Genomic DNA, 25,789 nt, shown 5'->3' on the forward strand with positions numbered 1-25,789 from the left:
TGCTGGATTTAGTATTACTATAGGTATTTCATTCATTCATTCAATCACCATTCTGGAGTAGACTGACCCTTTAAGACTTATTGCGCTGTACTAAATTTTAACTCATATCATTTGGATGCTGGAGAGAAAATTAGGTTTCTGATGAGACGTACATCTCCACTAAGATCTTACTTTGTATTTCCGAAAAAGATTAGGTTTGAAGTTTTGTTTTTATTTTGGTTTTGTTTCTTGTATTGACAATAAGGAGTTTATTTTAACAATGTGATATACATGTAGTCATGTGACTTTATTTTCACATCTCGTACCACTAATATTTGTACTAAGATATGAGAAAAGGATACAACTTACATGCGTATTGCTTTATCGTTATACATGCATGATGTACCATCTGGTATTGTTCATTTTATCAAACTATCTGTATTGTGAACAGTGCAATTTAAGATTGTGTATTTGTGTTTATTCCTTTAATCCACCTAATCTCCTGGTATAAAAAATTATTAAAAAAAGAAATCAATAAAAAAAAGTGAGAACTAACATATACACGGGTATTTTCCAACGTAATCCACACTTTCACTATAACATGATGCAGCACGGCTGTAAACAAGCGACTTAATGAGCTGTAGAGTTCTCTACGTCAGTCAAAACCCAAGGTGACTAGATTTTCTACAGACAAGTGCCAAAATATACAAGCTAAAAGATGAGCTATCCACATAACCGGTTACATTGCCACATGTCTGGAATCAGTTTTTACAGCTCTGCCAAGAATAAATGACATTCAAATTCCAGGGTGTGTGCTTTTTAAGGATATAATTGTATTCAATAGTTTTGCTAAGTGATAATGTGTCATCAGTGACTGACTTTTTTTAACAGAGAGAGTCATTTCAAAGATATTTTAATGATTGAATGTTTTGGTCAAAGAATAAACCTTAAAGTAATGTTTTTATATGAGGTCAGACTGGCGAGTCACTTGGGAAAATACATATTTTGCATAAAAAATAGCTTAATAAGCACTTCCCAGATATTCATTAATAAGCAATTATACTTCCTTTTGTATTTATTAACACTAATAATTAACCCACCCCTGTGAACGTGCAAAGGGCTTGCGTGCGCTGGCTTAGCTGGTGTATCACATGATCAGCAAAGGCAGAAGTACGGGACTTAGTATTTAAATGGACAAGAAACCCAAAATTTTACTTTCATGTTTTTAGATAGAACATACATTTTTAATCAACTTTCCTAATTCCGTCTGTTGTCAATTTCGCTTCATTCTATTGGTATCCTTTATTGAAAAAGCAGCAATGGACTACTAGGAGGTAGCTGAAAACATCAGTAAGTCAATGAAAAGGGGCATACAAGTACAGCCACCAATCAGCTGCTAGCCCCAAGCTCCTGAGCTTATCTATAAATGCTTTTCAACAAAGGATACCAAAAGAACAAAAATAGATCATAAGAAAGTAGTTTAAAATGGTATGCTTTGTCTGAATCATAAACTACATTTTCTGGGTTTCATGTCTCTTAAAAAGGATATGAACGTAACAATTAAACCTGTATGATTCAGGCAGAGCATGTGGTTTTAAAATACTTTAAAATTAGCTTCTATTTTAAAATGTACATTGTTCTTTAGGTATCCTTTGTTGAAAATGTATATGTACATTTTCTACACTACTGGGAGCTAACTGGAGATTGTAAGCTACACACATTTGGCTCTTGTCATTTTCTCACCAGATGTGTTTAGCTAGTACTGCTGCTCTGGAGCTGACTTTACCTGTGTGCTTAATCCCTTTGCAAGGGTTTCTCACTCGGTTATATACAAGCAATAGTGCATATATAAAATGCTCTAGCAGCATATTATAACATTTTCTTTTTGCACTTACATATTCTTTTAGTGACAGACTGTGTGCACAATGGGGAGTTGTGGTCATGGGGTAATTACATTTCGCTTGCTGTATTTAGCTATTTTCTATACAAAAGAGCAATGTTTTACAAACTAACACTTATGTCCCTTTAGAACTTTCACATCAGCTAAAATACACCCAAATTTCAAAGAAAGATGAGTAATCCATTCATGTGCACTTAAATTCCTGGCGCCATGACTATGAGTGTGTGTAAGAAATGACACAGAGGGTAACTACTGCAATAATTAGGTTTATAAAATACTTGAAGGAACACTGAACCCAATTTTTTTTTATTTTGTGATTCAGATAGAGCATGCAATTTTAAGCAACTTTCTAATTTACTCCTAATATTAATTTTTATTCTTTCTCTTGCTATCAATATTTGAAAAAGAAGGCATCTAAGCTAAGGAGCCAGCCAATTTTTGGTTCAGAACATGGGCAGCACTTGCTATTGGTGGGTGGATTTATCCACCAACCAGCAAGAACAACCCAGGTTGTTCACCAAAAATGGACCGGCATCTAAACTTACATTCTTGCTTTTCAAATAAAGATTGCATGCTCTATCTGAATCACGATAGAAAAAAATTGGGTTCAGTGTCCCTTTAATAACTAGCTGGGAATAACAATTAACTTTCTGGATGCAAAAGACATGTACAAGCAAACACCTTTTTTATTATAGACAGTGGTTAAATTATAATTTTGTAACTGCTAAATTGCTTGCATATAACTTTAATCTATGCAGAATGTGTTAAACACATAGCTACAGTCAGCTCCTGAGCAGCACTGGGACCTAGCTGAACCAATGACAAGAGGTTTAAATGTATAGCCATCAATAATCAGCTAGTTCCTGGAAATGTATTTCTAAACCTACCTAGCTACCTATGCTTTTCAACAAATGATACTAAGAAAAAGAAGTAAAATTGATTACAGAAGTAAATAAAGTATCTTAAAACTGCATTGCTTTATGAATAGAGTTTAGTTTTTACTTTCATGTCCCTTTAATTTAAAAATAAAACTAACACTTATGTGTACTTCTATATATGTTTGGTAACCTCCCCTGTGTTCCTGTTCTGAGCAGTACAGATGCCACACTATTCGCACGCCTCCCCCAGAACATCATCAGAATAAAACAAAACCATCTGCTCACCTTTGCTCTAGTTTTTGGTACTGGTAGTTATTTAACCGTTTGGCGGACACCGAACTGTGCCCCAAATACTGTGATCCTTCCCTGCATTTCCAAAACCTGCCTAGTACAGTTCTTTCTCAGTTTATCAAGTCAAAAATGTTCTCTAACAGCAAACCACATGTCATTACTGACAGCAATAAAGACGCACAGAAATTCCTGAATGGCCTCTAATACTGCAAATCTACACTTATTTCCCATCAGTGATGTTACATTTAGCGATTGCGTAATTAAAGAAATCAATTGTATATTTCACTTTCTCGTAAAATTAACCCAATGCCCAGCAGTACTTCCTCAAACTTCCCAAGCCAAAGAAACAATAAATACAATTCTAAAGAATAATTTAAATGAGAGGACTACGGCTATTGTGACTTAACCGAGCTAACAATTACGGATATTAAAGCAGATTGACGTCTGACTCCTGGATGACAAAAATCTTCTTTGCATGAGAAGCTGTGTAAATTGGGAAACTGCATTTCTACCTTAAGAAAACGCAGTTCCTAAGAAGAGAACCTCCCACTCATGTTTGCTTCATATATTAATGAGCAGCATCCGCCCTCCTCTCTTCTGGCACTGTCCTCCCCTAAAGGCGGAAGGGCTTTGCAGAGGTTTCGACTGTCTCTTACTAACAACCCCCCTTCTCTTCCCCTTATTACTCTGTCTGTGTGAAGCTATAATTAGCCCAAGTACGGCATTAACGAGAAATCTGTGCCAGGGGACCAGAGAAAAAGGAAGCAGTTTGGAAAGGAAGAAAAAGTTTCCCCTCTGGATGGTGTCAAGGAACAAGTTGGAGAGGGAGAGAGGAGCGCAGTAAGAGGGCAGGATAAGGACTGTAAGGAGAGAGATCAAGCTGACTGAAGTGACAGGAGACTGGAAAGAAAGGGGGAACAACACAGTGGATCAAATGGAAAGTGATATAAAGTGCAATAGATAACAAAAGAAGAAAGTGTGCGACAGGAAAGAGAAGGAAATATGTGATACGGACAGAAGGAAACAGCGGTATTCTGTTAGCGGCGCACAACGCTTATCAGACACATATTTCAGTTTACTGCTGTCACAAAGCTCATCTACCCACACTTAGCCACTAACCGAACGAACACTTACTTTCAATTAAATCCAGACACTTCCAATTAAATCCAGCTTCCTCCCAGTTTGTGAAAGCTCCACTCTCCCATAGCAGCCCCCCCCCCTGCTTCACAACTCAAGGTTTTCCAGCCTCCCCCCTCACCACCACTAGACAGTTAGAGCCGTCCGGAGCTGGGGACCTGCCCAGCCGATCTCAGAGCCTCCACACTTCCTGACCATTTGCATAGCTAAACCCTAAACTAACCACAACATTCCTGTAGCGATTTTGCAATCTCTTGGAGTAAATACGAGATAGAGATATAAACACGAGCAAGTGCACTATCTTCCTCTCATGTATATCTATTTATATATATATAAGCTCAATGTATCAGGGCTGTACACAAGATACACTTGTACATAGACACACGTGCAATATACAAGAAAACATTTACATACAAGTAAGGGGAAGGTAAAAATCTTAATATCTTGAAACGGAACTTTTTAATCAACTTTTCACCATTTTCCTTAAATATGCAGATACAAATTCCCAAATCCGGAAGGCCAAAATCCAAACTTATTCTGAAATCCAAACTTTTTATTTATTGTTTAAATAAAATTATATAAAACAAAATTTCCCTTTACATAAGCCACAATCTTCTCTGCTTGTGTCTTTGTTTTTTTAATGTAAATAGTAGTCAATATTTATTTAAAACAATAAATATTACCTTTCTGATTACAGTACTGTACTATCTAATGGTACTATGTATACAAACGTTTTAAAAAAATATATAAAACTAACTTTAGCTTACATGTATAAACTGTATGTATTATGACATGAAAATATTGTTAATTTCTAAGACCCTGAAGGCCGCCTCTTATCTCAGTGCATGTAAACAATTTCTCACAGCTAGTTCACTTTTGCCATATGTATAACATTGTGCTCACTCCCATGAAGTTATTTATGAGTCAGCTCTGATTGGCTAAAATGCAAGTCTATAAAATAAAAAAACGGAGATAAGGGGGAAGTCCGCAGAGGCTTAGATACAAGGTAATCACAGAGGTAATAAGTATATTACTATAACTGTGTTGGTTATGCAAACTGGGGAATGGGTAATAGAGGGATTATCTATCTTTTGAAACAATAAACGTGGAGTAGACTGTCCCTTTAATGAAATATACCCAGTAAATGCAAGATATTTATATATTTGTTAGAAAATAGCGATTTCCAAAGAGGTATCTGAATAGTAGGCGTTACAGTCATATCAATAAATAGATAGCAATACAACTTCATCTAAAATAAATGTGTTCAATATTGGCCTTTAATAAAAAAAAAGAGAAAAAAAATAAACCACTGAAAACTTTGTAAACTTTTTAATGGACAAACTGCTCAAAGTGTTATATTCACATTTTATTTAAAAAATGTAGATTGGTGCACACTGTGATTTTTTTTTTTTAACCAACAGTCCTGTAATCTGGTGTTTACAAAAAAAAATAATTTTCATCTGTAGATATCAGTATGAAATCAATAGTAGTCACAGAACAAATAAATAAAGAGATTAACTAAATATAAAGTAAATAAAGCTCTTGGTCTAGATGGAAAATACCTAAAGATTCCAAGTGAACTTATTCCAATAATAGGCAAACAAATGTACCCAGCACTTGTGATCATGTATAATTAGTGTCATGCACATGAACTCTTGCCTTAATAAAGCTTTTCTTTGTAAAGATGCATGAGAAGCAAGAAACTAGTAGATGTGCTATGATTCAGCTTGTTTCTTCTGTTAAACTAACTAACCAATATTATGACTGTGACACAACTAAGAATTCGACCTGACCTTAAAGGGACATTCCAGCTACAATTGGAATCCAAATAGATACATTTCAGTTTTGAATAGAAGAATTTTGTGTAATATAAATGTATTAGCAAAAAGGCTTTTAATAAAAGCTATAGCTGTTTCAAGTGTGTATTTAAGTATGCACCGTGCACCAATTTGTTAATTGCTGATATGACAAGCCCCACTGACTTTCTGAGCAACTGCAATATTTAATATGCTGATGCACTGAGAATATCTAGCTATGCTGCACATGCACGTGCAGGGAAAAATGCTAACACTAAAACAGTGATAACTTTTACTGGAAGCATGTTTGTCAATACATGTATATTGCAAATATGTTTCTATACAAAGATGTCATTTATCTTTATTTAAAGTTTTGACTGGAATGTCCCTTTAATTGTATCTTCCCATCCAGATACTAAAAGCAGGTAACCAAAGCCCCAGAACCTAGTCGTGAATGGAATGGACTGAAAATGAATCAGTCGTAATTTAAAGAGAGCACAACCAAAAACTGTCTTTCTCTTAGCATTCTTTGCTGAATCTTAGCTCCATTCCAAACGTGCTTGTGTTTTCAGCCCTATATGGCAGAAGTGTTTGCAAAATTGTGGCATTTTGGCATGTTTTAATCTAAAAAAAAAAAAAGACGACGATCTTTTGCGCATGTGCAAAGATTTTCATTGGACAACGGCAAAAAAGTTAGGAAAAAAAATAAAAAAAAGGTCTTAGTGTCGGGGCAGCCGGAGCAAAGAACTGGTTATATGTAAATTACTACAGTAAGTTTTAAATGTGTGTATTTTCATGAATTAAACTTCTATTATTTTTAAATGTTACATCAAATGGCGCACAATACAAGTATTACATTTACCATCACTTTAAGCTTACATCAGTGCTGTCTCACTGAAAAGAGATAAAGGGATATACATGCGCAAAAAAAAAACATGTAACGTGTTAGAGCATTTTATCACTACGCTATTGCTTGTATTTTACTAATGTGTTTAACCACTGCAAACACATTGGTAAAGTCAGTTCAAGAGCAGCAATGCACTACTGGGAGCTAGCTGACCACACCAGGTGAGCCAATGACAAGATACATGTGTGTGTAGCCACTAATCATCAGCTAGCTCCCAGCAGTGCATTGCTGGTATTTTTTTTAATAAAAGATACCAAGAAAACAAAATACATTTGATAATTGAAAATTATCTAGAAATTACTTGTTTCATCTGTTCTATAAAAGTTTGATTTTGACTTTCATGTCCCTTTAAAGGGCAGGGACAGTAAACACATTGAGAATTATATATAAAATGTTTAGTTATACATAATGGAACGACTTTGCAATATACTTCCATTATTTATTTTTCACCATTTTCCTGTAATATAATCCTGAAAATTGAGCAATTTTGCACCTGCTGACTTCTTAAGGATAGCCCTGCTACATATCTGACCATAACTGGCTTTATTAGATAACAATTGCAAAACAATCCACTCTATACTAACATTAGTACTGAGGTTAGCCTTGTTGTCTGTGGACTAAAGCCCAGATTGGATCTTCCACACAAGGCAAATGGTGGGTGGAGTTGGGCTTCTGAAAGATAGCTGCTGTTAACCCCTTAATGACCACAGCACTTTTCCATTTTCTGTCCGTTTGGGACCAAGGCTATTTTTACATTTCTGCGGTGTTTGTGTTTAGCTGTAATTTTCCCCTTGCTCATTTAATGTACCCACACATATTATATACCGTTTTTCTCGCCATTAAATGGACTTTCAAAATATACCATTATTTTCCTCATATCTTATAATTTACTATAAAATTTTTTATAAAATATGAGGAAAAAATAGAAAAAAACACACTTTTTCTAACTTTGACCCCCAAAATCTGTTATACATCTACAACCACCAAACAAAAACCATGCTAAATAGTTTCTAAATTTTGTCCTGAGTTTAGAAATACCCAATGTTTACATGTTCTTTGCTTTTTTTGCAAGTTATAGGGCCATAAATACAAGTAGCACTTTGCTATTTCCAAACCACTTTTTTTCAAAATTAGCGCTAGTTACATTGGAACACTGATATCTTTCAGGAATCCCTGAATATCCCTTGACATGTATATATTTTTTTTTAGAAGACATCCCAAAGTATTGATCTAGGCCCATTTTGGTATATTTCATGCCACCATTTCACCGCCAAATGCGATCAAATAAAAAAAAATGTTCACTTTTTCACAATTTTTTTCACAAACTTTAGGTTTCTCACTGAAATTATTTACAAAAAACTTATGCAATTATAGCATACATGGTTGTAAATGCTTCTCTGGGATCCCCTTTGTTCATAAATAGCAGACATATATGGCTTTGGTTTTGCTTTTTACTAATTAGAAGGCTGCTAAATGCGACTGCGCACCACACGTGTATTATGCCCAGCAGTGAAGGGGTTAATTAGGGAGCATGTAGGGAGCTTCTAGGGTTAATTTTAGCTTCAGTGTAGTGTAGTAGACAACCCCAAGTATTGATCTAGGCCCATTTTGGTATATTTCATGCCACCATTTCACCGCCAAATGCAATCAAATAAAAAAAAACGCTAAATTTTTCAAAATTTTAGGTTTCTCACTGAAATTATTTACAAACAGCATGTGCAATTATGGCACAAATAGTTGTAAATGCTTCTCTGGGATCCCCTTTGTTCAGAAATAGCAGACATATATGACTTTGGGGTTGCTTTTTGGTAATTAGAAGGCCGCAAAGTGCTGCTGCGCATCACACATGTATTATGGCTAGCAGTCAAGGGGTTAATTAGGTAGTTTGTAGGGAGCTTGCGGGGTTAATTTTAGCTTTAGTGTAGAGATCAGCCTCCCACCTGACACCCTGATATCTCCCAAACAGCTCCCTTCCCTCCCCCACCCCACAATTGTCCCCGCCATCTTAAGTACTGGCAGAAAGTCTGCCAGTACTAAAATAAAAGTTTTTTTTTAAATACATCTTTAGCATATTTACATATGCTACTTTGTAGGATCCCCCCTTAGCCCCCAACCTCCCTGATCCCCCCCAAAAACAGCTCTCTAACCCCCCCCCTGCCTTATTGGGGGCCATCTTGGGTACTGGCAGCTGTCTGCCAGTACCCAGTTAACAACATTTTTTCCTCTTTTTGTATTTTTTTTTTTACATTTTGCTGTAGTGTAGCTTCCCCACGACCAACCCCTACCCCCACCCCCTCCCAGGATCCCTTAGATTAGTTTTTGGGGGCATTTACTCCCCCTCTTCCTCCCACTTACTACATAATTATTTCTGTAGTGTAAGCGGTTCCCACCCGCTCCCTCCCGTGCACGCGCCCGCCCACCGATCCCACGTGCACGCGCGTGTGTCTGTGCGCGCCCCTGACTCTCCCGCCCCCCTCTGTGTATCTGAAGCCATCGATGGCCGCCCACCCGCCTCCCACTGCAGCTCCCACCCACCAACGATTGCGGCCATCGATGGCCGGTGTAGAGAGGGCCACAGAGTGGCTCTCTCTGCACCGGAGGGGTACAAATTGTTATTGCAGGATGCCTCGATATTGAGGCATCCTGCAATAACCGGAAAGCAGCTGGAAGCGATGAGGATCGCTTCCAGCTGCTTTCCAAACCGAGGACGTACGCCACACGTCCTCAGGCGTTAACTGCCTTTTTTCTGAGGACGTGTGGCGTACGTCCTCGGTCATTAAGGGGTTAAAGGGACAGTCTAGTCAAAATTAAACTTTCATGATTCAGATAGGGCATGCAATTTTATACAACTTTCCAATTTACTTCTATTATCTAATTTGCTCAATTCTTTAGATATCCTTTGTTGAAGAAATAGCAATGCACATGTGTGAGCCAATCACAAAAGGCCTCTATGTGCAACAACCAATCAGCAGCTACTGAGCATATCTAGATATGCTTTTCGGCAAGTGATATCATGAAAATGAAGAAAATTAGATAATAGAAGTAAATCAGAAAGTTGTTTAAAATGACATGGTCTTTCTAAATCATGAAAGAAAAAAATTGGGTTTCATGTTCCTTTAATTTGTTGGCTGATATGTTATGCTATAGCAACAGAAATGTCTTGTAATTATAAGGTGTTTAAAGGGACATGAAACACAAAAAGACAAGAGGTAAATTATAGAAGTGAATTAGATTGGGATTTGTTTTTATACATTGTACACCAGTGTTAATTTCGTGAACTAAAACTTGACTAAAATGAGCATAAAACTAAAGAAATTCTGATGACTAAAATACGACTAAAACTAAATCAAAATGGCATTTTAGTCAAAAGACTATGACTAAAACTAAATTAAAATTTGCTGTCAAAATTAACAGTTTCTAAATCTGTGTCTATACTGCATGTTTAAACCTTAATACAATAAATAATAACAGGTATTATGTTTACTCCTGGAGTATATAATGAGTTTGAAAATTATAGAGAAATGCTTAAATAATGCATTACACTTTAACTAAACCCCTTAGATTTTAGTCAACTAATATCAACTGAAGAGTTAGTCGACTAAAACTAGACTAAATCTAAAACAATTCACATAACTAAAATACGACTAAAACTAAAATGGCATTTTAGTCAAAAGACTAAAACTAAGACTAAATTGAAATTTGCCATCAAAATTAACACTGTTGTACACTATAGCTGAATTTTGAAAGTTTCATTCTGACTTCCATGTTCCTTTAAGTAAAAACATGGCAGCTAATCCAATAGGGGATGTTTTATTCTTGGCCTCCTGCAGCTGTCACTTCCTTTTTTGGTACATATGAAATTAAATAAAGATATAGACAACGTACTTAGTATTGTTATACTGGGGAAAGACGTACTACAGGGTGAATCATATATTTATAATAAATGAGATTGTTAAACTTATTTTCAACTAATTCAAATGTAACCACAATTCCGAAAAAGATGGGACAGTATAGTAAATGCAACAAAAGAAAAACAAAAAAAGTCATTTGAAAATTCAATTCAACCTGTAACTATATTGAAAACACATTATTAACCCATTATTTGATGTTTTACCTTGTGCATTTAATGTATTTTTAAAATATACACTCATTTCAAATCTGATGACTGCAAAATGTTCCAAAAAAAGTTGGGACAGGGGCAATTTAGGACTAATGGCTATGTGATAAGTTGAAATAAGGTGAAGTGCAACAGGTGAGGCAATTATGTAATCATGGTATATAAGGCCGAGTCCTTCAAGAGCAAGGATGGGTCGTGGCTTACCAATCTGCCAACAGATGTGTCAGTGAATAATCCAACACAGTAGCGCCGCCAACTTCTCTGGGCTCGGTCTCATCTGAGATGGACAGTAGCACAGTGCAATCGAGTTTTGTGGTCCGACGAGTCAACACATCAAATAGTTTTTGGAAAAAAAAACGCCGTTGTGTTCTCTGAACCAAAGAGGAAATGGACCATCCAAGCTGTTATCAGCGTCAGGTCCAAAAGCCAGCATCTATTATGGTATGGGGATGTGTCAGTGCCCATGGCATAGGTAACTTGCACATCTGTGAGAGCACCATTAATGCAGAAAGATATGTATACATTTTGGAGCAACATATGCTGCCAACTAGATTTCGTCTTTTCCAGGGACGTCCTTGCATTCTCCAGCAGGACACATTCTGCCTAGATTATGAAGAATATGAAGATTATGTCTGAGGAAACAGCCCTAGAGCTGAGACACGCGTTGCATGTATAGGGGGATATTTGAATACCCCTTTTCACTCTTTGTACTTTGTTTTTAAATCCTTTTTAATAAATACATTTTTTTATATACAAAACAACTTTGAATGGAAATACCTTACCTGCCTGCCTGTGTTCATTGATTTTGGAACACACCAATCCTCCCCTACACCTGGATCCTGTTCCTTGGAAAAATCCTTGGAGGTGAGCTGACACACCCATTTGAAATCTGCCAGCCTGCTTCTACCAGCACATTGGTGTGCTTGGACAGTATGTGAGTACCCATTTGGCATCTTCTAAATTGATATAGTCATATTTTGATTGATCTGCACATATAGTGCATTATCTCTATGCTTGATATATTCACTGCAGCACATAGGAAATCCTAGCTGGGGGTGAGCTGTTACACCCGATAATTCTACAGCCTGCACCTACTAGCACATTGGTGTGCTCTACTAATATGTGAGTACCCATTTGGCTCATTTTGTATTATACTCATATATACTGTATATATATTTGATGATCCTGCACATGAGGTGCCCCTCTATTTTTCTTCATATTCTGCAGTTGTAACCCGTATAAGTCGGTGAGGAGGAGGCAGCCATTTATATTTATCTATATCCAAAGAGGATTCTCCCACACCTTAGAAGTGCATATTGCTAAATCTGGGACTATTCTCTGGACTTTCATTTTGTATGTACAAAACTACTATAGTTATGATTATATATCACATTGTATAACAGACTTGATACATTGTTAATTTCTAATCATTAACATTTCAGTTTCTTTTTAGCGCCCCCTTTGTTTGTATTACATTATCATTCTGCCTAGATTACATGTCCATGGTTGCGTAAGCAGTCAGTGCGGGTGCTAGCATGGCCTGCCTGCCTGCAGTCCTGACCTGTCTCCAATTGAGAATGTGTGGAGCATTATGAATTGCAAAATAAGGCAACAAAGGCCCCGTACAGTTGCACAGCTGAAGACATGCATAATGGATTAATGGGGGGAAATTCTGCTTACTAAACTTAACCAACGGATGACTTCAGTGCCCAAACACTTAATAAGTGTTATTAAAAGAATAGGTGATGTTACAAAGTGGTAAATCGTCAACTGTCCGAACTTTTTTGGAGTGTGTTGCAGTCATCAGATTTGAACTTTTTTGGAGTGTGTTGCAGTCATATTTGAACTTTTTTGGAGTGTGTTGCAGTCATTATATTTGAACTTTTTTGGAGTGTGTTGCAGTCATATTTGAACTTTTTTGGAGTGTGTTGCAGTCATTATATTTGAACTTTTTTGGAGTGTGATGCAGTCATTGTATTTGAAATGTATTTATATTTTCAAAAAATACATTAAATTCACAAAGTAAAACATCAAATAATGTGTTAATAATGTGCTTTCAATATAGTACAGGCTGAATTTTTAAAATATTTTTTTTTTTTGTATTTTCCATCATGTCCCAACTTTTTCGGGAATTGGGGTTGTATATCTTAAAGGGACAGTACACTGTAAAATTGTTTTTATATGAATGTATTTTCAATGACTTGTTATACCAGCTGCAGAGTATAAAATGTATGAGAAACTGCATTTTCAGATTTATTTGTGTATCTGAAGTAGCTGGTTTTGTGCTTTTAAACCACAGCCTATTACAATGGGTTGGGCTTCAGGTAATATCAGATCTCATATTATCAATTTTATGTACACACACTTGCTTCCTTACCTTATATTTGTCTGGAAATCTAAAGATCAATACATAGAGAGAACAATGGAAAATTATCATTTTATGATTTAACTATCCTGCACCCCACTGTGAGTTTAATCTCTTCTGCTGGCTGTGTTTACTTAGACTATTCAATAGAATATACTCCAGTATAGAAACTTTCAGTATAGGCTGCGATACAACAGGCTAAATCAGCCATTTCAAATGCCAAATTAGGGGTAAAGGAGCTACTTGTAAACAATTTAAAACACTCCAGCAGGTTAAATGAATCATTGGGAACAATTTAAAGGGGAGACATTTTTGGGGTGAACTGTCGCTTTAAGAAGCCACAAGATAACAAATTACATTTCACTATGAATAAGTAAACCGCAACCACTGCATAGATGGTAGCAAAAAGTTTGCTGCAAAACCTTCCATCATAAATGATGCACTGTCTGAGCACTAACAAAGTTAAAAAAAAACCTACTCACATAATTAATTTGTGTATGGAGAAATATCTATGGGAAAATGGCAGGACATGAAATAGACTGACTTCTAACTGTAATAACAAAGTGGCATTCAAATAATAATATATAGATATTACACCTATATTTTAAAGGGGAAAAATGCCTTTCTTCCTTTTTATACTTGCCCCTGCCATTATATCACTGCTTTCTAATTGCAGCAAAGTGTAGAAATGTATGCGTCAAGCCTGCACACAAAAGGTGCTAAAACGAACACTGCAATAATAGTTTTTGAATTAAAGTGTGCCTGCTGTGAATTCTTATAGTGAAAGTGTTTGTATTTGTTGAAAATTGAAAACAGCAGGATGCGCCCTGTGTTCTGACCTGTGTTTCACTTTAGGCTATCTAAGTAGCACAGGAAGGGAATGAGCCATGCTATTTACAGTGGGTGATAATATGGCTTCTGATAGGCTGTACCACCTGCACTGTCAAGTGGCTGGTGATTTAAGCATCTAACTGGCCACCTCTTTAGCAGGTACAGTAACCATGCAATGCAAGGTTTTTCAGTACAATGTAAAAAATCTTCAGCTTTAGTCCCGTTTTCCTGCCAAAATAATGACATATGTTTAACTGCTGCTCTTTCATATACATGATAATTGTATTATATAGTAATCCTATGAAAGAGAGCTCATGTACACCTGCATTTTCTTCTTCCTTACTCTCTTGAAATGTATTTAAACTCATCATCTGCTTTAGGCTCCAATTTAATCTAAAACTTAATGTAGTTTAGTGTGTCTTATGGAATTTAAGATAAAGAGGAAGGCTGAACCGTTGAGGGGTTAGGGAATATATGCTGGATGTGTATCAGGCTTGAAAAAGCAGACTGGAAGATACAATTTGTCAAGATGTAGATATAGCAAACCCTTACATCACCATTCACGGTTAGCCGACTCACACACCATCACTATGCAGCCTGTGGAGAAGTCTAAAATGTCCTAGGTGACTATTCTTCAAAAAGAAAATTGACATATCCGGACAGGATCCATGTTAGGATATAACATAGAAAACCGTTTCATATTGAGATATGATAAAGAGGTCCCTATTTGTTATGTAATTTAGAAAATAAAAAGTAGATGATTCATTACCAATAATTCAATATCAAGCCACTACTTGAAGAATGACAGAAACTTTGAACAAACATTTGAACTAGAAATCCTTTTCCCCAGACAGAAAGATTAGTATCAGTGATGACAAAAACACTTGGGGAGTAGTAGCCACCTAAAGCCTTGGCAAAATGTACCACTACTCTAGAGGAGGAAGAACAATGAATTGAGAGTGTCCTGTATGAGTTTTAGCAAAGATGAAAATGAGTAGCAGTCCTCACCTCATCCTATGCCTAAGTATAATAGCTGTTGAGATCTTGTATGTCAAGATATGGACAACAGCAGCCGTGTCTGTCTTGGATGATGGAGATCATCCAGTAGAAATGTTGGCCCTGTTCTTCTGGGGGATCAAGATGACCGATTTCTGTAAGTAGCAGGCTCTCAATATGAACCAGAAAAGCTTTCTGAGGAGCAAGGTCTGAAGCATATTGGAAAAGCAGTGTGGTCTAATTGTATAGAAAATTATCAAGGACAGAAGAGAGTCAAGCCTTAAAAAACTCAAATAAGTAGCCCTCAAACTTGCGATACTAGAATGATAATGAGTTGTTAAGCTCCTGCAGAGGTGGGTCTGCAAAATATGGGAAACATATTTGTGGCTGATCATGAGAGAACCATTTGTTAAATCGGGGCCCCACGGAAAGAAAAGGACTAGCATATGATCACGAACAAAGGGAAGAGAAATCAGTGGGGTAGTGGGACTGAACATTGTGTGTCTGGTTATCAAACAGAAAGGAGTGGGGATCCTGGTAACTGGAATTACTTTTGTCATCAGGAGGAAAGCTGTAGCACCTTGAAAATAACAAGAGGAGTCAAACATTATGCTGCTGTCAAATAGAAAAGATAGAAGGTGTAATTTGGTCTAGATCCACAGGCAGAACACTCTATGATCTTGGAAAGTCAACGTCAACATATGTGCTAGGAGGCACAAGAAATCCATTAAGACATTACAACTTAAAAAGAGTGGGACAATTGCAGTAATGAATTTCTAATGATACAATTCAAAAAGAGAAGTCTTGCAAGCTTAAAGCTCTGGCTGAAAATGTGTAGTTCCAAAGAAATGGAAATCAGAATGCTCAGTCTCAAAAGTATACAGAGATTCATATAATGGGTTATGGAAATATACAGTGAGGTAAGTTAAACGAGGAGATGGGGTATATATTCTTCATGAAAGTTCCCAAAAACATGCTACAGACATGGGTATGTGATACAGAAATTAAGCAGACTCCTCAAAACAATTTCATTAGGGTTCATCCAGAATCCAATTGTTTGTAGAGAGATAGAAGTGGGTGCTAGTAGGGAATATCTTATCTAAGATAATGAGCATCAGATCTGATAATTGTTTGGAAAACAAAGCAGGTAAGTTTGTTTTGTTTGTCCACAGGGAATTAGAGAGTTCACTGTGTGTGCTGGTGCATGGAGAGTTTAAGATTATATACCTAAAGATCTGTGAAAAAATGGTGTTACCTCTGAGGGATAGCTGAGGACGTGTAACAGAACAAGTGAAGACTGAACAGCTGCAAGTGGTAGCCGTTTAACGGACATAAGGCTCACAGGTTTTGTACCTAAAAGTGTATAAATGTAGAGGGAAGATGGAATTTTTGCCTCAGCCAGATTATATAAGGAGAACATGATCATGGACTGAATCACTGAAGGTAAATATGGGGAAACCTAAAGATGCTGGTCATGTGAGGCCTCTGAAAGGTAAACAGTAATCATCTGACACCTCTTTGTGAATAGCCGTGTGGGTGACAGAACAGAAGATTGTTTGGCACAGTATGCACAAAATGCTGTTTCAGATATCAGGAGGAAGGTTGAGTTTGTATAAAAAGCAAGCAGAGTGTTCATATTTTGCCTTACGCTCCCCTGGTATTAATCAGGGTGACTAATCTACAAAAGTGTGGGATGACAGGTGAGTGAGTGAATGAGAAAAAGAACAAAAGAATTGTTTCTTGTGCAGTTTATTGTTCAAGGAGTAAATCTGCAGAAACAATATGTGTAGCATCCATTCTGTTAATGAGAAGTAAAACAATATAGAGAGACATTTTACAAATGCTTGTCTGAATTATCCATGTTTCTATGCTGTCAATGTAAGGTACCATTGGTGAAGTTTTAACAACTCACTGGGGTACCCCTGGTGGATATAAGAATAGCAGGATGTGTGCCTAGAGCCAGTTGTGGTTCTCTGTATTGGGAAGAAAAGCTGCAGAGTTGTGGAGCAAACCCCACTGAAAGTGAACTGTGTTTTGTGACAGTAAAAAAAAAAACATGGAGCTCCCTCTAGTGACTATAAGAAGTAGATTTGAGAAACAGAGAATATGTTAAATTAATTATTAAGGAGGATATGACAATTTACAGGTCAGAGACATAAAAAAATGTACACACAAAGACTTATGAAGATACAGGATGTTGTATTCACATCAGGCTAGAATGAGAAATGAAGCCAGTACAAATTGGAACTCTCATTAAAGGGACAGTATACACCAATTTTCATATAAGTGCATGTAATAGACACTACTATAAAGAAGAATATGCACAGATACAGATCTAAACATTCAGTATAAAACCTTTAAAAAACCTACTTAGAAGCTCCCAGTTTAGCACTGTTATTGAGCTTAGTCTGGGACACCCACTGAAAGGAGCTGGGTAAACAAAAAAAGCAAACACTCCCTACCTCTCTGCATATGAAAAGACAAATAACATAAACAGGAGCCTGCAGGAGTCTGTAAATGCATGTATACAGCTGATACTTTGGGGCTTGGTTAGGATTCTGAAAATCGGCACAATGTTCTTAAAAAATAAGCAAAACTATACATTTTTACAAAAAAGTAAATTTATGCTTACCTGATAAATTAATTTCTTCTATGGTACGACGAGTCCATGGCCCGCCCTGTCATTTTAAGACATATTATATTTTTTGATTTTAAACTTCAGTCAACTCTGCACCTTGTAGTTTCTCCTTTTTCTTCCTGTACCTTCGTTCGAATGACTGGGGGGGTGGAGCTAAGGGAGGAGCTATATAGACAGCTCTGCTGTGGTGCTCTTTGCCACTTTCTGTTAGCAGGAGGATAATATCCCACAAGTAAAGGATGAATCCGTGGACTCGTCGTACCATAGAAGAAATTAATTTATCAGGTAAGCATAAATTTACTTTTTCTTCTATAAGGTACGACGAGTCCACGGATTCATCCTTTACTTGTGGGATACAATACGAAAGCTACAGGACACGGATGAACGGGAGGGACAAGACAGATGGTTAAACAGAAGGCACCACTGCTTGAAGAACTTTTCTCCCAAAAATAGCCTCCGAAGAAGCAAAAGTATCAAATTTGTAAAATTTGAAAAAGGTATGAAGCGAAGACCAAGTCGCAGCCTTACAAATCTGTTCAACAGAAGCATCATTTTTAAAAGCCCATGTGGAAGCCACCGCTCTAGTAGAGTGAGCTGTAATCCTTTCAGGAGGCTGCTGTCCAGCAGTCTCGTATGCCAAACGGATGATGCCTTTCAGCCAAAAAGAAAGAGAGGTAGCCGTAGCCTTTTGACCTCTACGTTTTCCAGAATAGACAACAAACAAAGAAGATGTTTGACGGAAATCTTTGGTTGCTTGCAAGTAAAACTTCAAAGTACGAACCACGTCCAAGTTGTGCAACAGACGTTCCTTCTTAGAGGAAGGATTAGGACACAGAGAAGGAACAACAATTTCCTGATTGATATTCCTATTAGTAACAACCTTAGGAAGGAATCCAGGTTTTGTACGCAAAACCACCTTATCAGCATGGAAAACAAGATAAGGCGAGTCGCATTGCAATGCAGATAATTCAGAAACTCTTCGAGCCGAAGAGATAGCAACTAAAAACAGAACTTTCCAAGATAGAAGCTTAATATCTATGGAATGCATAGGTTCAAACGGAACCCCTTGAAGAATTTTAAGAACTAAATTCAAACTCCATGGCGGAGCAACAGGTTTAAATACAGGCTTGATTCTAACTAAAGCCTGACAGAGCGACTGAACGTCTGGAAAATCTGCCAGATGCTTGTGCAGTAGAATTGATAAGGCAGATATCTGTCCCTTTAAGGAACTAGCTGATAGCCCCTTCTCCAATCCTTCTTGGAGAAAGGACAAAATCCTAGGAATCCTGATCTTACTCCATGAGTAGCCTTTGGATTTGCACCAATAAAGATATTTACGCCATATCTTATGTTAAATTTTCCTAGTGACAGGCTTTCGAGCCTGAATCAAGGTATCTATGACCGACTCAGAGAAAACCCCGCTTGGATAAAATCAAGCGTTCAATCTCCAAGCAGTCAGCCGCAGACAAACTAGATTTGGATGCTGGAACAGACCTTGAATCAGAAGGTCCTGTCTCAGTGGCAGAGTCCATGGTGGAAGAGATGACATGTCCACCAGGTCTGCATACCAAGTCCTGCGTGGCCATGCAGGTGCTATCAAAATCACCGAAGCTCTCTCCTGTTTGATTCTGGCAATCAAACGAGGAAGGAGAGGGAATGGTGGAAACACATAAGACAGGTTGAACGACCAGGGTACTGCTAGAGCATCTATCAGTACTGCCTGAGGATCCCTTGACCTGGACCCGTAACAAGGAAGTTTGGCGTTCTGACAAGACGCCATCAGATCCAATTCTGGTGTGCCCCATTGCTGAATCAATTGTGCAAACACCTCCAGGTGGAGTTCCCACTCCCCCGGATGAAAAGTCTGGCGACTTATAAAATCTGCTTCCCAGTTCTCCACTCCTGGGATATAGATTGCTGATAGATAGAGAACTCTTTGTTCCCCCCTGATGATTGATATATGCCAGCTGAGCCCACGGCTGAAGCGCATTGAATATTGCTCTCAGTTCTAGAATATTTATCGGGAGGAGAGCCTCCTCCTGAGTCCACAAACCCTGCACTTTCAGGGAATTCCAGACTGCACCCCAGCCCAATAGGCTGACGTCCGTCGTCACTATGACCCATGCTGGCCTGCGGAAACACATTCCCTGGGACAGATGATCCTGTGACAACCCCCCAAGAAGAGAGTCTCTGGTCTCTTGATCCAGATTTATCTGAGGAGATAAATCTGCATAATCCCCATTCCACTGTTTGAGCATGCATAGTTGCAGTGGTCTGAGATGCAAGCGAGCAAACGGAACTATGTCCATTGCCGCTAACATTAGTCCGATTAACTCCATACACTGAGCCACTGACGGCCGAGGAATGGAATGAAGAGCTCGGCAGATGGTTAAAATCTTTGATTTCCTGACCTCCGTCACAAAAATTTTCATGTCCACTGAATCTATCAGAGTTCCCAGGAATGGAACTCTTGTGAAAATTCTGGGAGCTGTGGCCAACCCGAAGGTAAGAGCCACAAACTGGTAATGCTTGTCCAGAAAGGCGAACCTGAGGAACTGGTGATGAGCTTTGTGGATAGGGATGTGTAGATACGTATCCTTTAAGTCCACGGCGGTCATATATTGACCCTCCTGGATCATTGGTAAAATAGTCCGAATGGTCTCCATCTTGAAGGATGGGACTCTGAGGAATTTGTTTAGGATCTTGAGATCTAAAATTGGTCTGAAGGTTCCCTCTTTTTTGGGAACCACAAACAGATTAGAGTAGAACCCCTGCCCCTGTTCTGTTTTCGGAACTGGGCAGATTACTCCCATGGTATATAGGTCTTTTACACAGCGTAAGAGCGCCTCTCTTTTTGTCTGGTTTACAGACAATTGAGAAAGATGGAATCTCCCCCTTGGAGGAGAATCTTTGGAATCTAGAAGATACCCCTGGGTTACGATTTCTAAAGCCCAGGAGTCCTGAACATCTCTTGCCCAAGCCTTAGCAAAGAGAGAAAGTCTGCCCCCTACTAGATCCGGTCCCGGATCGGGGGCTACCCCTTCATGCTGTCTTGGTGGCAGCAGCGGGCTTCTTGGCCTGTTTACCCTTGTTCCAAGTCCGGTTAGGTCTCCAGACTGACTTGGATTGAGCAAAATTCCCCTCTTGCTTTGCAGCAGGGGAAGAGGTAGAGTGACCACCTTTGAAGTTTCGAAAGGAACGAAAATCATTTTGTTTGGTCCTCATCTTATTTGTCTTATCCAGAGGAAGGGCATGGCCTTTCCCTCCAGTGATGTCTGAAATTATCTCTTTCAGTTCAGGCCCGAATAGGGTCTTACCCTTGAAAGGGATGGCTAAAAGCTTAGATTTTGATGACACATCAGCAGACCAGGACTTAAGCCATAACGCTCTAAAATGGCAAAACCTGAAGTCTTTGCCGCTAATTTAGACAGTTGAAAAGCGGCATCTGTAATGAAAGAATTAGCTAGCTTGAGAGCCCTAATTCTATCCAGAATATCATCTAATGGGGTCTCAACCTGAAGAGCCTCCTCCAGAGCCTCGAACCAAAAAGCAGCTGCAGTAGTTACAGGAACAATGCACGCTATAGGTTGGAGAAGAAAACCCTGATAAACAAAAAATTTCTTTAGGAGACCCTCTAATTTTTTATCTATAGGATCTTTGAAAACACAACTGTCCTCAATAGGTATAGTTGTACGCTTAGCCAGGGTAGAAATAGCTCCCTCCACCTTAGGGACCGTCTGCCACGAGTCCCGCATGGTGTCTGATATGGGAAACATTTTCTTAAAAGTAGGAGGGGGAGCGAACGGAATACCTGGTCTATCCCACTCCTTAGTAACAATATCCGAAATCCTCTTAGGGACCGGAAAAACATCAGTGTAGGTAGGAACCTCTAGAAATCTGTCCATTTTACACAATTTCTCTGGAACTACAATAGGGTCACAATCATCCAGAGTCGCTAAAACCTCCCTGAGCAATAAGCGGAGGTGTTCTAGTTTAAATTTATTAGCCGTCATATCTGAGTCTGTCTGACGGAAAATCTTTCCTGAATCAGAAATCTCTCCCTCAGACAGAAAATCCCTCACACCCAACTCAGAACATTGTGAGGGTACATCGGATATGGCTAATAAAGCGTCAGAGGGCTCAGCATTTGTTCTCACACCAGACCTACTGCGCTTCCCCTGCAACCCAGGTAGCTTAGATAAAACCTCAGTGAGGGTAATTTTCATAACTGCGGCCATATCGTGCAGGGTGAAAGAATTAGACACACTAGAAGCACTTGTGCGGGCGTTAATGGTTGTGACACTTGGGGAGAATTAGATGGCATAACCTGATTCCCTTCTGACTGAGAATCATCCTGCGACATACTTTTAGTAGCTAAAATATGTTCTTTGCAATTTATTGACCTTTCAGTGCATGAGGGACATATTCTAAGTGGGGGTTCCACAATGGCTTCTAACATATTGAACAATGACTTTCTTCAATGTCAGACATGTTGAACAGGCTAGTAATGACTACAAACAAGCATTAAAACACTTTATTTAGTGAAAAAAATAACAAACTTAAAAAACGGTACTGCGCCTTTAAGAGTAAAAAAGCATACACGTTCTGCAAAACTGCTTTAAAATGCACCAAATTTTTCAAATGTTTGCAAGCAGACTCAATATGTTTAGTTAAGTTTGCCCCACAAGGAAATTTAACATTTAACCCCTTAATGTGCAAACCGGATTGAAATCAGGCCTAAATCCGGAAAAAAAAACCCAGCACCTTGCCACAGCCCTGTTGTGGTGCCTACCTGCCCTCAGCGATAGTAAATATGGGGTTAAAGCTTCGATTTGGCCCAAAACATTCACAAGGGCCCTCAGGAGTTGGAGCTTGCTGCTTGCTGAGTGAAAACAACTGCACATCAGAGGCGTGAAAATAGGCCCCGCCCATCTCACTCGATGTCTCTACAGCCTCAAAGAACCACACCAGAGTGGTTTTAAACTAGCCATGTGGGTTCTGAGACCCAAAAAGTACCCTCAATAAACTTACCCAAAAAACGTTAACAGCACTCCCAGTTCATAAAACGTTTGCCCACAAACATTCAAAACTCAGAGTCAACCATTTTTGTAATTAGCCCCTTATGCAAGCTTAGTAATGCCTCTTAGGATAGCTCTTAGGATTACTGCTTACCCTTATCCTCATGGGGATACTGTCAGCCTTTCTGAAATACAGTCTCTCCAGAAAAAATGACTGAACATACCTCACTGCTATATAGCACGAAAACGTTCCTCACACTGAAGTTTCTTGTACCCCTCAGCCTCTGTGGGAACAGCACTGGATCTTAGTTACAAATGCTAAGATCATCATCCTCCAGGCAGAAGTCTTCATCCATCTGCTGCCTGAGTGTAAATAGTACACACCGGTACCATTTAAAACAAAAAACTCTTGCTTGAAGAAATTAAAAACTAATATTTTATCACCTCTTTCACTTTACCCTTCCTAGTACTTAAGGTAGGCAAAGAGAATGACTGGGGGGTGGAGCTAAGGAGGAGCTATATAGACAGCTCTGCTGTGGTGCTCTTTGCCACTTCCTGTTAGCAGGAGGATAATATCCCACAAATAAAGGATGAATCCGTGGACTCGACGTACCTTATAGAAGAGAAAAAAAAAAAAAAAAAAAAACCTGTATGGGCTATATAAATGGATCATCTACAAAACATTTATGCAAAGAAAAATCTAGTGTACAATGTCCCTTTAAAAACTGTGGACTCTCCCTGTTTAAGAAGAAAAGTGGCCTGAATGTCAGTTGGACAAGTGACACTAGGGCTGAAGAGTGAAGTAATTAAAGGGAGCACCAACTTCATCGATGAAGCCAGTGAACAAAAGGGCCCATGACCTAAGCAAGTCCCAGACCCCAACTCATTCAGGATGGGTATGTGTTCCTTTACGCTTGACAAAACAATTGCAGATCACAGTATGAAACAATGATAGATCCGAACGAGGGAACTTTGAAGTGAGTAGGATCCCCCAGTAGGGAGAGTACTGAAAGGAAAGCAGTGCCCCTAAGAAAACAACACTAAGACTTTAAAAAACTGCAAAGATTTTCTGGCCTTGCTGAACACAAAACAACTTCCACAACTAGATTAGCAAACATTTATACAAAAAGAAAATATATAATCCTAAAGGGGGCACGCTGACCCTTGAAATATAGTAATAAAAAATGAACATTTAAAGACGTTGTACCAAAAATGAAGTACAATAAAGTACAAGTACCAATACCGGTTTATTCCATGCAATGTGTTTCTCGGCTATTTCAAAGCCATTTCATCAGGCATCATGAAACGGCTTTGAAATAGCCGAGAAACGCATTGGATGTGATAAACCTTTATTGCTTGAACAATTTTGGTTTTCCTGTCAGTCCATATTTATCTCCTAAGTTTGTAGTATCTAGCAGCTGATTTGGACAATAATATATACCAGAAGCTTTGCAGAGGAGATTGTGCCCTCAGCAGCTTATCGGGTTTCAGTGAAGCGGACTACTGTGAGAGTCAGCCGGCTCGCTTTGCCCTGTGCCTTTCAGTGCCAACCTAAAGTTTGAGTTATATTCCTTGCATTTCTCTCACATCCCTAGTTCAACTTGATTGCGTTATGTGGTGCCCCCCTTTTTTTGTATATACTGTATGTTTAGTAAATATTTATAATTAATGAAAATGATTCCCAATTTAAAAACATTTATAACAAGTTCAAACTTTCATGGGAAAAACATAATAGCTTGTTATAAAAGATCTACAGATGTAATACTAAAGCCCTATTATCAAATAATTGTACACCAAATGTTGTGTTCTAGACTCTCATCAGTAAATAACAAATACTGGCTTGGTCACCAGTAGATTTCCCTGTTGACTGCAGCAGCTGGATCTGGCCTGCCACAATTTAAGGAAGCCATACCAACGTTGAGGTGATGTGGCAGTGTAGCTGTTCGTGTAGGCTGCTCATACATCAAGCTGCTTTGTTTTACCAACTCCACTGCCAGAAATGTATATATAAACACTCTCTACCCATGCACAGGCCCAGACTATGATGGCTGTCAATCACGCCTGTCAATTACTACATAGAAGAAGCATGTACATAAAATCCCAGTGACGTGATGTCACTAGTACCACTCAGTTGGAGCTCAAGCTGCTAGGCTCAATCAGGTTATAAGCAGTGTGGTTAGATCTCCTAGTAATTGGTGAACTACAATTTTTTAAGCCTTCCCACGCCTCAACAAGCTAATGTGAGAGATTTACTGTTCTAGAACATTATTATATAGATGTATTTTACCGACTTAACAAAATATAGGGCTAGTCTTCAATTTTTCCAAGGGCTGCTTTTCATTATGACAAAGACACTATAATGGTAATAGAGTGTGAATCATTTAATTATTTTATTTAAATGTATTTATTTTAAATGAAGCCAAAGTTAAAGGAACAGTCAACACAGTAGATTTGCATAATCAACAAATGCAAGATAACAAGACAATGCAATAGCACTTAGTCTGAACTTCAAATGAGTAGTAGATTTTTTTTTCTGACAATTTTAAAAGTTATGTCTTTTTCCACTCCCCCGTACCATGTGACAGCCATTAGCCAATCACAAATGCATACACGTACCATGTGGCAGCCATCAGCCATTCACAAATGCATACACACTTATTTTTGCACATGCTCAGTAGGAGCTGGTGACTCAAAAAGTTTAAATATAAAAAGACTGTGCACATTTTGTTAATGGAACTAAATTGTAAAGTTGTTTAAAATAGCATGCTCTATCTGAATAATGAACGTTTAGTTTTGATTGAGTGTTCCTTTAAAACACTGATCAATATGAAACAACCTAATAGCATCAAAATACTCTTAAAACGCAAATACCTTCTAAAGAGATACAACTGGTCTTCCCTTTGAAAATTACTAGTTCTCTGAGAGAATGCACATTA

At 38.2% G+C, this 25,789-nt stretch overlaps 1 protein-coding gene across 12 annotated transcripts in view; it reads right to left on the reverse strand.

Moving 5' to 3' along the window:
- Window positions 1–25,789, reverse strand: part of NCOR2 (nuclear receptor corepressor 2) — a 1,025,928-nt gene that overhangs the window by 450,335 nt on the left and 549,804 nt on the right. The window lies entirely within an intron of this gene.

This window comes from Bombina bombina, chromosome 2 (assembly GCF_027579735.1).
Source record: "Bombina bombina isolate aBomBom1 chromosome 2, aBomBom1.pri, whole genome shotgun sequence".
NCBI classification, from domain to species: Eukaryota; Metazoa; Chordata; class Amphibia; order Anura; family Bombinatoridae; genus Bombina; species Bombina bombina.